The sequence below is a fragment of the Dermochelys coriacea genome, chromosome 12, assembly GCF_009764565.3.
Source record: "Dermochelys coriacea isolate rDerCor1 chromosome 12, rDerCor1.pri.v4, whole genome shotgun sequence".
In the NCBI taxonomy this organism is placed as follows: domain Eukaryota; kingdom Metazoa; phylum Chordata; order Testudines; family Dermochelyidae; genus Dermochelys; species Dermochelys coriacea.
This window is the reverse complement of record NC_050079.1, coordinates 22,653,659-22,671,310: the sequence shown is the minus strand read 5'-3', so window position 1 is coordinate 22,671,310 and position 17,652 is coordinate 22,653,659. Positions and strand designations below refer to the sequence as shown.

General features: G+C 36.4%; 1 long non-coding RNA gene across 1 annotated transcript in view; it reads left to right on the top strand.

The window, feature by feature from the left end:
• LOC122456312 overlaps positions 1-17,152 on the top strand; it is a 77,764-nt gene extending 60,612 nt beyond the window's left edge. Inside the window, exons 3-4 of the long non-coding RNA XR_006275164.1 lie at positions 12,722-12,803; positions 15,537-17,152. This is a non-coding gene — a long non-coding RNA (uncharacterized LOC122456312). The remainder of the gene's footprint in view (positions 1-12,721; positions 12,804-15,536) is intronic.
• The last annotated feature ends 500 nt before the right edge of the window (positions 17,153-17,652 follow it).

Here is a 17,652-nt window from a genome sequence, read left to right as displayed (position 1 = left end):
ATTAGAAAGGTAACATACTTTAATTAGAACATGTTCACATGGAAAAGAGGATCCAAACACACCAGGCATGCTTTCTTCAGTTAACCAAAATTTCCCCTCTGACTCTGCAGAGCTTTTTGCTGAGGTGTGGTAGTAACACTATTCAAATGATATTTTGTCATTTGCTGAATGTTAATCTGTCAATCTGCTTTAATTTGAGACATGATGACATGCATTGCAGCTCCAGTTGTTGGGGGTTAGTTTTATGTTCTCTTCATGCCAGACAGGATTCCTTCCAATAGCACCATATGTCAAAAACTCCAACCAATTCCAGTCATGTACCCACACTGTACAGCTGTCACAGCTATAATTATTAAAACTAAAGCCCAGAGAAGTTTGTAGTTTTGGAAATGCTCTGGTCTCCTTAGATCTTTACTACTGATGTTATAGCTGATTAGGACCCTGCTAGCCTTCTGTTGGTCTCTTGAAAACTGCTGTAATTCTCATTCATCATGGAAGCTAACCAGCTGCTCCAGAGCCATCCCCTCAAAATGTGTTACTTGATGTTTTGCTTCCCTGTTGTCCTGACCTTGGATGGTCAAACAAAGGACACTTATTATATTGGAATTACTTATTATATAGGATCCTGCTAACCACTTTCTGCACACAAAAATGAAAACATCATTTATGTACCTGATGTCACTGAAGAGGCTGCTATTAATTTGCCTTCTTTTTTCCACTGAATGCATCCGATGAAGTGAGCTGTAACTCACGAAAGCTTATGCTCAAATAAACTTGTTAGTCTCTAAGGTGCCACAAGTACTCCTTTCCTCTTTTCTTATTGCCATTTCAGCACAGATAGTGAGCGACTGTGACCTCTTGGAATGCTCTTAGATCAGTCAATCATTGGACTTTTGGCATGAATGTCTGTCTTGTTGCTTAGTAGTCTGAAGTGACCCATGTAATCTGAGTTTGGAGTTCTTATATCCACTTTTGTCATTCTTATCCAAAGGTAAAAACACTGAATACCTTCTGATTCACACTGAAACTGACTAGGAAATTTAGCTATTTGCTTTTCCATTAAAATCTCCAAGTTGAAGCTTTGTGATTTCAAGGTGTTTTATAAATTTTAACCTGTTTGACAGACACTGCTAAAGTTTATTGCAGTACGTATCAGATCTGAACAGTGCACACAGCAGGGCCTTTTCAAACTGCAGATTTGCATTTTATACCTAAACTCTTCTTGATCCATTATAACTCTTTAAGTAGATAGTAATTAGCCTGTCTTTGGAACCCAATACACTGTTTTCAGAATCCTGTCCCTGCCTGTCATTTATTTATTTTATTTTATTTATTTATTTTCTTTTGATTTAGAACAATACAAAGTATTCATGCACAGGCTGTAAGTGCTTGGTCAATTATTTTATATTACAAAAGCAAAATCACAATTTAACCAGCTCATTTCATTGACCAAGCAGCAACTCATAAGAAAGACCATAGTAGGTCTGACCAACGGTCCATCTAGCGCTGTATCCTGTCTTCCGACAGTGTCCAATTCCATGTGCTTCAGAGGGAATTAACAGAACAGGTAATCATCAACTGATCCATCCTGTCTCCCATTCCCAGCTTATGGCAAAACAGAGGCTCGGGACAACATCCCGGCCCATCCTGGCTATTAGCCATTGATGGATCTATCCTCCAGAAATTTATCTAGTTCTTTTTTGAATCCTGTTATAGTCTTGACCTTCACCACATCTTCTGGCCAGGAGTTCCACAGGTTGACTGTGCGTTCTCTGAAGAAATACTTCCTTTTGTTTCTTTTAAACCTGCACTCTATTAATTTCATTTGGTGACCCCAAGTTGTTGTGTTAGGAGAAGCAGTAAACAACACTTCCTTATTTACTTCTATCATGTCCCTTTTCTAAACTGAAAAGTCCCAGTCTTATTAATCTCTCCTCATATGGAAGCTTTTCACTAATCATTTTTGTTGTCCTTTTCTGTACCTTTTCCAATTCCCATATATCTTTTTTGAGAAGGGGCGACCACATCTTGAAGTTTTTAAACTATGATTTGAGGACATAGGTGAGAGGTTTTTCGCAGGAGTGGGTGGGTGAGACTCTGTGGCCTGCGTTGTGCAGGAGGTAGGACTAGATGATCATAATGGTCCCTTCTGACCGTAGTATCTATGAATCTGCACACAGTATTCAAGATGTGGACCTCGCATGGATTTATATAGAGGCAATACGATACTTTCTGTCTTATTATCTGCCCCTTTCCTAATGATTCCAACATTCTTTTTGTTTTTTTGATTGCCACTGCACATTGAGTGGATGTTCTCAGAGAACTATCCACAATGATTCCAAGATCTCTTTCTTAAATGGTAGCAACTAAAGCTATTTGTCTGAAAAACGGTGATGTAGTTCAAAGCCACGATAGAAAGAAATTCTGGGTGCAGGACCACTTTATCCTTATGGAATATGGTGAATGGGAGATCTTCCATAAGCACCTTTAGCTCACTGACTCTGCATGCTGTTGCCAAAACAAATATAATGTTAATAGACAAATGTTATTGAAAATACCCCAACAGTGGTTCAAATGGAGTGTTAACCAGCCTGGTAAATATATTAGACCCCATTCTTTTATATGTATAATTGTGATTATGTTTTCCCATATGCATTATTATGCATTAATCAACATTAAATTTCATCTGCCATTTTGTTAGCAGGTCACCCAGTTTTTTGTGGTCCCTTTGTAGCTCTTCGCAGCTTGCTTTTAACATAACTATCTTGAGTAGTTTTGTATCATCTGCAAATTTTGCCACCTCACTTTGTACTCCTTTTTCCAGATCATTTATGAGCCACTTCACTTTTTCCAGATTAAATACTTTCAGGCTGATATATTGGTCTGTACTTGAATTCCTTTATCTCCTTTCAAAGGCCAGGTGAAACTCAGGGCCCTGTAGCATCCTCTGAAAGTTGATGTATTTTGTTTATGTTATGGTTGGTTGGGTGGTGGTCAAAACTCTAGCACAATTTTATAGCATCTCTTGTGCTTTATGGATTTCCTTTGGGCAATCTTCCCATGAGTTCTGAACATCTTCTTTCCCTGGCATAGTTTCGTGTTGCAATTTGAAATGATCTAAGTAGGGACTGTAAAAGAGTCATTTTTGGTATTTCTTGCATCACTTCTGTTTTCCTTCTATCCCTGTTTGTGATGTGTGACTAGTTGTAACTTTTCTCCAAACTCGGTCTGTTGCTTGAATAAAATTCTGTATGGTATATTCTTTTTTTTTTTTTAATAAAGTGAAGGGTGAAGGAAGCAGCAGTGTGTAAAGCTATAAACAGAGGTTTTTTATATTTCATCTAATGGAATATTTCTTAAGCAAGCCACAGGGCTGTCTTAGATCTAGTTGAGAGTGCTTTTAATACTGACGGCACAGATACCACAGCTAATCCATAACAAGTTTGAATGAAGTTGTATACATTTGGATATTCCCGGTAATATGAATACTAAGTCCTCTCATTATATGCAAAAATAACTGAGGAATTTTCTAATCTCCTTAGATTTATGTAAACAATACCTAAGTGCCCACTTTGGGTCTACCATATGTAAACTAGCTTGCCTGGGGTGGACTATGGTGCTTTAAGGGGGACAGATGTTTTGGTTTAAATATTCATTTATATATGTATTGGAGCAGGGACTGGAACCCAGGTGTCCCCGTCCCAGGTGATTCCCCCAACCACCAGGCAATTAGTCATTCTCTCTCTCTCTCTCTTGCTCTGCCCAGTGAATATTTCAATGTTTATACAAAGTGACACAGCTTCAACAGGAAAGAATAAACAAAACCCACTCCAGAATACCCTAGCCTAGTTCATCTGCAATGTGGGACACCCATGCTCAAGTCCCTGTTCTGAATCAGGCAGAGTGGGGACTTGAACATGGGACTCCCACATGCCAGGTGAGTGCTCTAGCTACAGGGTTATTGAGTAAAAGGGGGCATCACCACCCCCCAGTGGCTTTGTGCCTAAGTCCCCTTGTGAATCTAGGCTGAAGAAATGTTTTTGGCTGAAACTGTTTGGCAAATTTAGAAATAGACCCAAAACTGCATTTTTCAGCAAATAAGCTATTTGTCTGAAAAACGGTGATGTTAGAAAGAAATTCTGGGTGCAGAACCACTTTATCCTTATGGAATATGGTGAATGGGAGATGTTCCATAGCACCTTTAGCTCATTGACTCTGCATGCTGTTGCCAAAACAAATATAATGTTAATAGACAAATGTTATTGAAAATACCCCAACAGTGTTTCAAATGGAGTGTTAACCAGCCTGGTAAATATCATACTGAGTTCCTCAGTAGCATGCAGGGCTTGCACTTGCATGTAAGTCTGCAGAACTTCTTTCTGAAAACTCTTAATCATTTGGTTTGGGAAGGAAGGGTTTGGTATGTGCACAGTCCTTTACATATATCACATTGTGTGTCTTTTATTCATGGGATAGATACTCAGAATAGGAAGGGCAGCTATAGATGTTTTTTATAAATGTGAACAAAATCAATCATGAAAAGAATGATTTGTTAGGTTCTAATCTGGTTTACATGGGACATTCATTGCAGGTAATTGTGTTGCAAAGGTCTCACTGAGGACAATGGAATTGCACTCGTGTAAATGAGGGTCTGATTTGACTTGCTAAAGCACCTTTATTACTATTAATGGGGTAGGAAAAAACTCAGCATCTGACTCTGAAATCCTAAGCTACTTTCATGACTGGCACTTAAAGAAAATCTTCTTATTTCTACTGAGTCATATTTGATATGGAAATCATTGAGAGATGGTAAACATGGAAGCCCAGAATGCCATTTTTAGTCATTTTTTGATGTAAAACCACACTTTAAAGGAATACAGTGATACCAATATACTGTGACAGATTTTTAAATGTTGATAATTGATGGATTGATATGACAGTGCTTTGGTAAACAAATGTATTATTTTAATTTGATTATATATTTCTTTTTAACTATGTTTTATTTCTTTAAATCAGAGCATAATTATAGATTAAAAACCCAAAAAGTCTATTATGCATAAAATATCAGTGATTTTTTTTTAACTGACAGCATGGTTCAAGAAGTCTGTTAGGCTGACTCTGGTAGGCAAAGCAAACTTACTTTTATCATTATTGCCATTTTTACTGTTTATTACAATACTGTACATTAAATTTATAGTATTGAATCATCACTTGTGTATAACATGAATAGCAATAATTATTTGTTATAACTATTAGTACAGTAAATACAACTTATCTATGTTATAAAAGTGGCATTAATAAACAGAATTCCATAAATGCCAGATGTATAACATGATCATTCTAAAGCAGTCTAAAAATATGATGTATTGTAGCTAAAGACACACATGCCTGTTTGTGTGGAGGAAGGGAGAAGAGGACTGGTTTGTGCTTAGAATGTTTTTTGATGCATAAATAGAAGCATTAAATAATTTTGAATACCTTGTTTCCTAAAAAAGATTAGTAGCGCTTCTCTAAGTGCTAAATTGTATAAGAGTTACTGTTCACACCAGGCTTCATACTGTATTATTCCATGTAGCTTTAAATAACGAAGTCCAAATTATGCTCAGCAAGCTGTTGGGAAAGCTTGGTGAAAGCTGAGAGCTGAAGAGCCGATTTGTGCCCTGACTTACATTTTGTGCAACCCCACTGATTTCAGGCTTGCTGCCCAGGGTACAAGGCCACACAGAGTTTAACTTGGAAATGTTTTTAGTTTTGATTTAACTCGGCACTTTTTTCCGGGTTTAGCTTCACATTCCAGTGTAAAGCAATGACGTGCCTAGACAGTTTACAAAAAGGAGCTCTCCCCTACCCCATTTCTTCAGTTCTTCCTCTTGTTTTTTGCATTCTGAGTGAAAGCAGTTTTGTCTATGCTTAGTGTCTCAGATTTAACTTGAAAAATGTATTTTAAAAAAATCCTACATACTCGGTTATAAAACTTGTGTTGGATCACAATTGAAATCATACAATGCAAACTTTCCACTTGACTTCAAAGCACAACAAAGTATATTCTTTGTGTGAAATCCACCTGATATATCCAAATGGGCATAGACTATTTTCCTAAAGAGATGGGTGAATCAGTTCCTATTTTTTTGGAATATCTCAATGAGGCATCTTGGGGCTTGCTGCTCTAGTTTCCAAAGAGATCCCATTTGCTATGCTATATCTAACATCTTAGCCATTGAGGAGCACAGCTGCAGCAACCTTGGCTTCGAGCAACTAGAGAGCAAGCCAGCTACAGGGATGCAAACTCTTTGTAAATTTTTTTTATCCCTGATTTTATACAACCCTTTTAGTTGGTTTAGGAGTGACTTTTTATGCTGCTAATTAGAGAGGCTGAAATAAGGGTAGTTTGGACTAAGATTCATCTCCCTATCCTAATATTTTAGATATCTTTGCACTGACTTTATTCCCTTGCATAATATAGCCACAAGAAAAACTCTACTTTTAGAAAATATTAAGAGAGTGACAGCAAGTGACAAAACTAAGATATTCAAACCTAGGCCAGATACTAACTCAAGCTGTGAGAATAATTTCACATACCAAGTGAGAGAGGTGAAATGAACATTTCCACTGTGTTGTGGGACAAGGTGAAAGATTCAACCTTTGCAACATTTATGTTGTGAAACTGTCAATCCTACTGTAATTAGGCTTGAGTCTTCTTAATTTAACAGTAATAATCCAGGGCCAGATATGTACCTAGGGCACTGCCCACCACAGACACAGAATATGCTCCTATTCTGCAAGTAGTCCCAAAGAAATCAGTGAAACTACATGTGCAGTGAGTAAGGTGAGGCAGAATCTAGCCCTTTTTTGCCTTTGAACTACCCATTATTGTTCTTGTTGTGATTCCTGCACTTCCCCCATAATGTTTGCAGAGCTTCCTTAGTGGCCAACCTCATCCTCAAGGCACTGCTACTAATTATAGAGTCACGTAGAGATTTGTGGCTAGAGCTTCCCAGGGCTGCAATATCTGTTCTGTTGGTGCCACCACATCTTGGGAAACCCCTTTAATGAGATCACCCCAACATCCATGGCCTCCAGAGTAGGAAGTGCTGCCCAATCTTTGCAAACCTCCTCACCATGGAACAATCCAAGGAAAACCACTTATAACTTATTATCCATTCCCTGTGTCCTTCCACTGTTACTTCCATGTGAGGAGGAAGTCTAGTCATAGAGTACTGCTATAAAGTCCTTCAATCAACATGATAATATCACAGTTTGGCTCCATGCTCACAGGCTGTCCCAAACTTTGTTATAGCTCTTTTTAGTAACTGTTATTAATCTTGGCTGTATTGGAATTAGATGAGCCATTTTTGAGTTATGAGACTAAGAACAATCAGAGTTTTTCTTTTTGCCAACTTATGACTTCAAAAAGACTACTTCTGAAAACTTCAGACTAGCTTTAGACCTTTGTTCTCAATCAAAGCCAGTCTAATTTTGCTTCATGCAGTTTTGTATTTTCATACCTATTTATTTAATTCTCCATGGATATTATCATTTTGGTGAGAGGTCTTGCAGAAGTTATAAATAATTGGAAAAGTACATTGAGCTTGCAAGATTCATGAGAAAAATAGGTAAGGAACATTACAAATTTGTGAGAAATTAATGTGGTTCATATTTTACTATATTTAACTGTTAGAACTTGCCTGAAGTCCCAGACACAGTTTATAGTATTTCCTGAGTGACTGGCGGAAATTGTAAACTCCACTTGAAATCTCATGCAAGTCGCAATCTCCAGAAAATGTTTTGATGGTGCTTGTAAACTCTGTCAAACATACTAACACTAGATACAATGGATGAGAGAGGAGCTGCTTCTTTTTTTGCTTTTGGAATAGGATCTCTGTTCACCTCTGGTTCTAGTAGCTCCCAAAGCTCCTTTACATAAAATCAAAAATGTGGTGCTCATACCGGAACATCCCTACCACAGCCAGAACTATGCTGTCCTCCTCATGCTTCCCCATTATGAACCCTTTGTCTTCTGTTCTGAGTTATAACCTCACTTTTTCTTCAACTCCAGGCATTGTTTCAGGACCCTTGCTACCCCAGATGTCTTTAAAGACCAAGTTTTCTGCCCCTTCAAAAAGTTAGAGGATAGGATGCACAGAAGGCCTTTGGGCCTCACTGAAAACACCTACAGGTTAAGTTGATCTTAAGCCTTTCAGGGAGAGTTGCCGTAGAGGAAGGGAAGATTGAAGCCTGAAACTCGGCTCAGTTTCACTGCACCATTAATAAGTGCTGTGGTTTTGTTTCCTTACAAAAGTTGTGGACACTTCATTCCTGTGTAAGCGATCTTGGAAAGACCCTTTAAGGAAGCTATTAAGCTCTGGTGGCATTGGCAGGAGAATTTATAACCTCAGTGAGTGCTATTTTTGAGATACCCTTTTTTACTAGCAAATGTTTTCTTGCAGGGGTTATAAAATCTGCAAGTGTATCTTGCAGAGGTTTCAAGTTTTCAGAAACCTCTGTTTAAAGGATGCCAAATGCCAAACTATTAGCTTTGGATGAGGGAGCTAAGGTTGAGAATACATTTTATTTGAAAAAAGTTAATGGAATATTTTAATTATTTAAAAAAATATTAGACTTGAAAGTAAGAAAATTTAAAATTTCCCAAACTATTCTTAATTCTACCTGTCTCCCAGCCTAACATTCAAAGACACCCCCACTGCCTCCCAAGCTTCTAAAAATCTCTGTTTAATCTAAATCATGGGCACTCGTTTGGATAAAAAATTTTAATACAGTAATAGCTACTGAATTGCTATCTGGTACTGAATAAGAGATTGAGACTTGTCTCTCCACCAGAGCCCGTTTTCCATTAAAAAACCAGAGGCTACAGTATTTCATATAATTTTCCACTATACGTTGGAAATCCGCCTAGGCTGACTTCCCACCCCTGGCTTGTTATCCCATTGTATCTTGTGTTACTTCCTTAAAATAGGTAAGACTGTGCGGTATGTTGTTTATCTTCCCGATTTATAAACTGGAGAGAATACCCTCTCTTTAGACCATCACAGGTCTATCTGCATATGTAGAAGACTCACAACAGTTACATACTAAACTGACAGAGCATCTAGCCCTCATGAAATAAAGAATATTTTCTTTATAAATGTCATACTGCTATAATTCACATGCTTCCTTAGATGGATTTCTTAATTCACAAGAAGATGTCAAGTGCATATGTGTAACAATGTGGGCCCAGAGATTACATTTTCATAACACTTTACAGTATGAATTAATTACATTAACAAGACCCCTATAGGGTGGGTGAGCGTGATGTTACCCATTTTAATGATCCGTAAACTGAGGCACAGAAGTTTAAGTGACTGACCAAAGGTCAACAATGATTCAGATCTTAGTGCCCTGCCCTAACCATTGGAAAGTCCTTCATCTCTTACACTACACCTTTATCTCCTCTAGAGGTCTATGGACCAACTCTCCAAATAGTGTTTCAATACAGTGTTTTTCCATACAAACAGCTCTCACAAAAATCTCTGTATTTGTTACTACAATCGCGTTACTGCACTGACCTAACAAGAGGGTTTAATTTTAATTTGTTAGAATGAATAAAACCGAAACAGCCTCACTTGATAGTGATTCTTCTGGGAGAAAGCATGCAGGCCTTGGTAGGCCAGGGTGTAAACTGGACTTGACCTACACTGACTTTTTTGTGTTTGTGTAAAAGTTTGTATAAATTTCCTTTCAGAATGGGAGCTTGTATGCCAAGGTTTAAAACGAGTGAATGAATTTTTATAGTCCCATTATAATGGAAATGTTCACCTTAATTATTGCAACGTGAATGGCTTACAAAATAATATATGGAAAGTGAAGTAAATAATGTAAATATATAATTATGTTTTGTACTATTATGTTCACAGAAACATAAAAGTAACATAATGATATTAAAAAAATGAAACAGAACTAGACGTGCCTAGTTAGTTATTTTGATCCCTTACCAGTTTCCTTCCTCCTCCCCTTTTCAAAAAAGAAAATAAAATCCGCATGCTTTAGGAAAAAACTGTTTCTGTCATATTGTTACTTCTAAAGACAAACTCTGAGTGCATGGACTTTTAAACAAGTGCTTTATCCTTAAAAATTAAAATAAAATATTTTCATGTAATCAGTAAATTCTGTTATGAAACTTTATAGCAGCTACATTAAAGGATAAGAGTAACTACTATTTTGAAATTCTGAATATCTTATAATTAGACCAGCCCTTAAGAAATATTCACAGTTAAGGCACATTAAAATGTATTCCACAACATGGAGACAGCCCTGACAAAGAAACATTATTCTTAGATTTACAATTAATTACCCTTATGTCTATACCTTGCATTCAATTTGCATATCTTAAAAGTGCTGTAAATTTCATAGAACTCCCTTGTTATTTAAGATCATTATGCTTAGTAAAAGTTTCTACAGTGATAACTTTCTCTTGATTATGTAGTTGCGAGGTCAGTAAATCTGGCTTTACTTTGCTCTACAATGTTATAATTTTTCTTTTTGTGTGTGTTTTTCATTATTTTGCTCCTTGTTCCTTCTGCCCTCTCATTTATAATCCCCCGAAGAACCAGTAGATAGAGAAGTCTGGCTAGAAGACGAAGTGAGTGGTCAGATTCTCAGATGTTATCTTTTTCCCAGAACGCACTGGTACTGGGTGTCTGACATGTTCTATACATCTTTCTAGTGTCAACCTCATTAAACAAATACAACTTGATGTATAGCTCTCAAGAAATGAAATTTCATGCAATGAATTTGTTCTGTTCCAGCTTCTTCTTCTGCTTTTTCTTCTTCTCCTCCTCCTCCTCCTCCTCTTTCCCCACATTCCCCCCCCCCCACACCCTTTTTTGGTCAGCAGTGGCTTTGTGCATGCTTGATTTCTAGTTATAAGTTTAGACGGGCACTAGTGATAATTTCATAATAATTTTGGCAGTGTTTCAGGTCTTTATGAAAGTTTCATATTTTAAACCAACTACATCAGGTTTCCTACATTCTTAGTAAGGATTAGCCGTGTATAAAATATGATATAGTCTTTGGAATACTGTTCTGTATGTTTACTTTGATCAGATATACATGTAATTGTGTTTTAAATATGAGACACATCTGCTGTCACCTGCATGTTGTAAATGTGTTGAACTTTCGTAGGTAACAGGGTCTAAATGTGCTAGAACTATGGTTTATGGCCTAATTCAAGGTTAACACAATACCCTCCAAGCTAGAAAGACACTGAACACTTTGCCAGAATAGTAAATAGCACTTTTATCCTTTTCCCCTTTCTTTAGCCTAAAAGAATTTAAAGAAGAAATATATTTTAAAACTAAAATAAACTCTCCATTTAATGAGACTATATATTATTTACAGAAAAATGCCACTAAACACAATTAGTGCTGGTTTCACCACTGGGTGGAATTTGGAGTTGTTGAATCTTTTTTTTTTTTTAAATGCAGTTCATTGCAGTCATTTACTGCATCTAGGGCCATGCTCCAGTTTTAATTATGTTAAAAGTATAGCATATAAAGAAACAGCAACATACTGTATAAATATTTTAGATGCTTTGTTTTAAAAATACACGTCTGATACTTGAATCTGATACTGATACCCCATCCTGTCCCTTTTATAAAAATAGTCATTTTATTTGTTATCTTAAACAGGCAGTTTCCCACTACCACCTCCTCAGTATTATTAAAGTTATTTTTTTTAAATTAATGTGACTATCATTTCCCTGTTATACCTCACTGGAATAGTGCATTATTTAAAACCAGCCTTGGAAGAAAATAACCATTTTAAACACTTGCCTCCTGCCCAGAAACAGAATAATTTCTATAATGGTAAGCAGAACTATTATCAGTATTATAGTAATTATTAATTATGGTTAATGAATTAAATAAAGTTCCTGAACACTGTACTTTGTTTTCTTATAGACTTAGCCAGTCATCTTATACTTTAAAGGTGAATCTCTCTCTCGCTCTCTCCTTTTTTAAAATGAAAGTATCTGTTTTTTCCCCCTTGGGACATGGTGTTGAATATGTGGGGGAGCACAGGAAGGGAGATTTAACAAATATATTCATCTCTGATTCTGAATTTCTCTCGGGCCTTTTAATATGTAAGTAGTTTTGAAGATCTAAAGTAACTACATGTATCCTGATTTTTATGGGCTGAATACAAGAAAATATGAATATGGAACTATTCTACTTGATTCTAATATAACATTTCTATTATAATGATTTTTAAAACCCTTCCCAAAATTCCAATACTTCTGTTTAAAAAAATATAACACAGCACTGTAGATTAGCTACCCCTGGAATACCTTGGCAAAAGTATTCAAGTAGCAAGAGTTTTCCTAGTCTTATGTCCTATATACATCTGTTAAATTACTCAGAGATCTCATTAAATAAAGCTAATGTACTTGTAAAACAGTAGGGAGAGACAGTATATCATTGTAACTGTTAGAAAGAGCCATTCTGGCAAGGAGGGAGCCAAGAAGGCTAGGTGTATGCTGGTCAGTGTAGATGTTTCTAGGCCATAAATCTTGGCCCTTTCCTGCCTAGTTATTGTGTATTTCTTTAGGTGAGAGATTGATTGTAGCAGTGGAAGATGAATTTGCCCACAGACCCTTTCTTCTTTTTTTTATACTCCTGATGCCTCGCCAAGGTGATAATGCTTTTTTCCCTGCAATCATTTGTTTCAGATTAAAAGCATGAAGAAACATAAGAAGGCTCGTCTCTGAAGTCAGGCAAACATAAGGGCATGAAGACATATAACTGTCCTAGGTGTGAGGAGAGTGCATTTTACCCCTGCTGGATTTATAATCGGTTTAACTGGGGGAGAATCATCAAGAGTAAAATCCGTGGAGGAACCCTAATGTTTCTTTAGTGTGGATTTTAAGCACATTTCAATTCTTAAAAATGCTGCTAAGCTGTAACATTATTAAATAGGACTGCCAAGCGATTAAAAAAAATTAATTGCGATTAATCACGTGATAAAAAAATAATTGTGATTTATCACATGATTAATTGCACTGTTAATAATAGAATACCATTTATTTAAATATTTTTGGATGTTTTCTACATTTTCAAATATATTTCAATTATAACAGAGAATGCAAAGTGTACAATGCTCACTTTATTTTTTATTACAGATATTTGCACTGTAAAATATGAAAGAAATAGTGCTTTTCAAATCACCTAATCTAAGTACTGTAATGGAATCTATTTATCATGAATGTTGAACCTACAAATGTAGAATTATGTACAAAACAATAAAAGCATTCAAAAATAAAAAAGTAAAACTTGAGCCTACAAGTCCTCTCAGTCCTATTTCTTGTTCAGCCAATCGCTTAAATAAGTTTGTTTACATTTGCAGGAGATAATGCTGCCCACTTCTTGTTCACAATGTCACCTGAAACTGAAAAAAAGTGTTCTCATGGCACTGAGGTAGCCAGCGTCGCAAGATATTTACATTCCAGGTGCGCTAAAGATTCATATGTCCCTTCATGCTTCAGCCAACATTCAAAGGACATACTTCCATGCTGATGATGGGTTCTGCTCGATAACAATCCAAAGCAGTGTGAACCAATGCATGTTCATTTTCATCATCTGAGCCAGGTGCCACCAGTAGAAGGTTGATTTTCTTTTTTGGTTGTTCGGGTTCTGTAGTTTCCGCATTGGAGTGTTCCTCTTTTAAGACTTCTAAAAGCATGTTTCACACGTCGTCCCTCTCAGATTTTGGAAGGCACTTCAGATTCTTAAATCTTTGGTCGAATGCTGTAGCTACCTTTAGAAATCTCACATTGGTACCTTCTTTGCATTTTGTCAAATCTGCAGCGAAAGTGTTCTTAAAATGAACATGTGCTGAGTCATCATCTGAGACTGCTATAACATGAAATATATTTCAGGTATATATTTCAGAATGCAGGTAAAATAGAGCCAGAGACATACAATTCTCTCCCCAATGAGTTCAGTCACAAATTAATTAATGCATTATTTTTTTTAACGAGTGTCATCAGAATGGAAGCATGTCCTCTGGAATAGTGGCTGAAGCGGCATATGAATGTTTAGCATATCTGGCACGTAAAGACCTTGCAATGCCGGCTACAAAAGTCCCATGTGAATGCCTGTTCTCACTTTTTGGTGACATTGTAAATAAGAAGTTGCAGTATTATGTCCCGTAAATGTAAACAAACTTGTTTGTCTTAGTGATTGGCTGAATGAGAAGTAGGACTGAGTGCATTAGTAGGCTCTAAAGTTTTGCATTGGTTTGTTTTTGAGTGCAGTCATGTAACAAAAAAAAAATCTACATTTGTAAGTTGCACTTTCACAATAAAAGAGACTGCACTACAGTACTTGTATGAGATGAACTGAAAAATACTGTTTTTTTCATTTTTACATTGCAAATATTTATAATTAAAAATAATATAAAGTGAGCAGTATACGCTTTGTATTCTGTGTTGTAATTGAAATCAATATATTTGAAAATGTAGAAATACATCCAAAAATATTTAATACATGTCAATTGGTATTCTATTGTTTAACAATGTGATTAAAACTGCAATTAATTATGATTGATTTTTTTAATTGCATTTATTTGTTTTTAGTTAATTGTGATTAATCAACAGCCCTAATATTAAAATATTACTCTGTTGCCTATTTACTATTGTGCAAGTCACAGGAGCAAAAAATACCCCTGGATTATACTGTGTACTGAATGGGGGAAATGGAGTGGGGAATGGGAGAGGGCAGATACTTTTCATGAATATATATAGATGCTGAATTTATAAGGATCAATATAGTCACAAATGTTGTACAACATGTCAGGATATCATAAAAAGCAGGCAGTTCTACATAAAATACCAGCTTAATCTTGCAGATTTTAAAGCCTTGTTAAAATGTGGATAAAGTCCATATATGGAATGGCAGCATTCAAAAGGTTGAAGTTGTATATCTGCAGTGCAGAAATTTTAACCATTACATTTGAATATCAGTCGACTCATTTGATCCCAATTGGTATTAACATGTAAAAAGTTAAGACCAGGAGACACATCAGTATATTATCTTTCTCAAAAGTATTTGTTGTGTGAAGACTATGTTGCTTAATGAATAAACTTGACCTTTAGCTCATTGGGATCTGTGATCCTGAAATGGATTTGGTGGTATGAGCTACTTTAGTAGGCAATATATTACTTCACAGAACTCCTAAGGCATAATTTTATTAAGCACTGGCCCCACTGCTTAACTGGGCATAACAAGAGGGATCGAGGTAACAGAGTGACCCTTCCAGGTTCAGGATGAGGTTATTTGCAGGTAATTAGATACCATAGTGATAAGCAGGGTATGAGAACCTGATTAGTTGGTTTTAAAAAACTATGCAATGCATGATTGTGGCTGCCAGCCAGTTAACATTCAAGACCACATATGTTCATGTGCATGTTTATATAATACAGACCTTGAACATGGTTGCACTTCTAAATCGTAGAAATTCTACTTTCTCTATTGTTTTCTTGCCAGACTTGAGATACTCAGATAATACTTTCTACAATTCTGCCTGACAAAGTTACTTAGTAGTAAAGAAAAAAAATATACAGCAACATAGAAGATCTGGATCCCATATATTTTTTTCATCAAGAAACTTTGAAAGTCAAGCAAGTATTTTTTATCTTGACATTTTTGCCCCATATTCATGAGTTGTCAGCACATGTTTGTCTGGAGTCATCCGTCACTGCCATCCGTCACTCCTCTGCCATTCCCATCAGTCCCATTATCTGGGATCAAGAGAGAGCTGAGGATGTAGCCTGAAGGATCATTAAACCTAAGCTTCCAGGTACGGCACGTAGTCCAGGTGGCCTGTAGTTATTTATAATAAAGAAACAACACAGCAGAACCGCCTGATAGTGGCCCATGAGGCCTCGTGAAAGGACAGGCTGAGGGATGTCATCACTGAAGGACAGCTAAAAGTGGACTTCCTTCCCCCCACACAGTAAGCAGAGAGAATTTATTGAACATCTGTTCAGTACATGGCTGGGAAGATTGATTAATTTAATTGCTCACACTTTGCTTAAGTAACATTTGAACACTTAATGTCAGGTTTGAAGGATATTACAATGTTTCCTCATACACCTTCTTTTTAAAGAGACAGAGTTTCTTAGGGCTTTTGGTGTTTCTCAGGGAAGTTGAAATGCATCCTAAAATCTACTTTTTATGGGAGTCTGTAAAAGGAAGCAAGTGGGAAAAGCAGCCTTTTTTTCCTAAAAGCAACTAGTTATTTTTCACATTTTGCCCATCATGATATATCATTAGTGTAATGAGGTTGGATCTTCTTCACTGAGTGGTGGTAATTTTCCCTCTGGTATCAACTGTAGAGACAGTTCAGCATATTATATATTTCTGTACCCTTTAACATAATACCATGATCATATTGAAGTAGTGATGAGTTAAAGCTGCAATAATTTATTGCAAGTTCTACTTGGGCAGTGTGTTTGGGAGGAAATTTGTGAAATCCTCACAGGAAAAAAATGCATTAATGGAGTAACATTAAACAATGGAATGTCTGATATCATTCCATCATCTCTGCTTTAATTAGATGATGATTTCTCAGTTGTGTGTCATCCAAAGGGATATTACCCTTATGACCAATATATAATAAAACCCCAATGAAAATACTAAAGGACACTTAGGGGTTCAGTGGTCCCCATGAAAAAGGAAAACTTTACCAACATAGTTAACACAGCTATTTCCTATTCTAAGAACAGGGTTCATTTCAGCATTTCACAGTTCCAGTGTCTGTTGACTGCTGATAAATGCAGACAATATAATGGTGATCATTGTATGGTGGAAAATAAATGTGAAGTTGCATGTTCTGCTACACAATAAACTGTGCTGCCATCTCCACCAATGGAGGTTAAGCTAATAAAAATAGACTGACAGATTTGTGGTTCTTGTAGAAAGGCATTTATTTTTGACTCCTAAAAGCTCAAACCTCGGTTCTCTAGTAAAGATGTTTTTTGATCTTGCTGTGCCACTGATAATTTGAAGTCTGATATACAGATATGGCATCTTTAAATATTTGTCTTACTTTTTGTGTAATTTGCTTTGGAACTGTTAGTGCAGTAAATAGGAAATGATACAAAGTTACATAGTCATGTATTTTTTATTGTCAGAGATACTGTATATGATATTCTCACAGCAATGCTTAAATCTGAGAGAGTAGGGATTTAACAATGCTGCATTACTAATTTACTACTTTCAAACAGAAAAAAGAAAAGCCCAGAAATGAAAGGTCTCATATAAGGCTGCACAAAACAGAGTAACAGTATCATGTGTGGTACTTAATAATGGTACTGGCATTTTGTTAGCATCTCTACAAGGAAAAATTGTTCTTAGAAAAGGATAATCTACAGTCAAATCTGATTGAAGTCAAAAGAAACATTGGCTGATTTCTTTGAAAGATGCCCGTCTGTCCCTGAATTTGACCGTACACAATACATCCTGCAACATCGAGTCAGATTGTCAAGGCCAGAAGCAGGTGCCTATGTTACTTGTATCCTTCTACATCAGTCATACTGTAGGGAGCAGACAATTAATTCTGGAGCAAAATTGAAAGTCAGAGGCAGAGTGTGAAAGAACA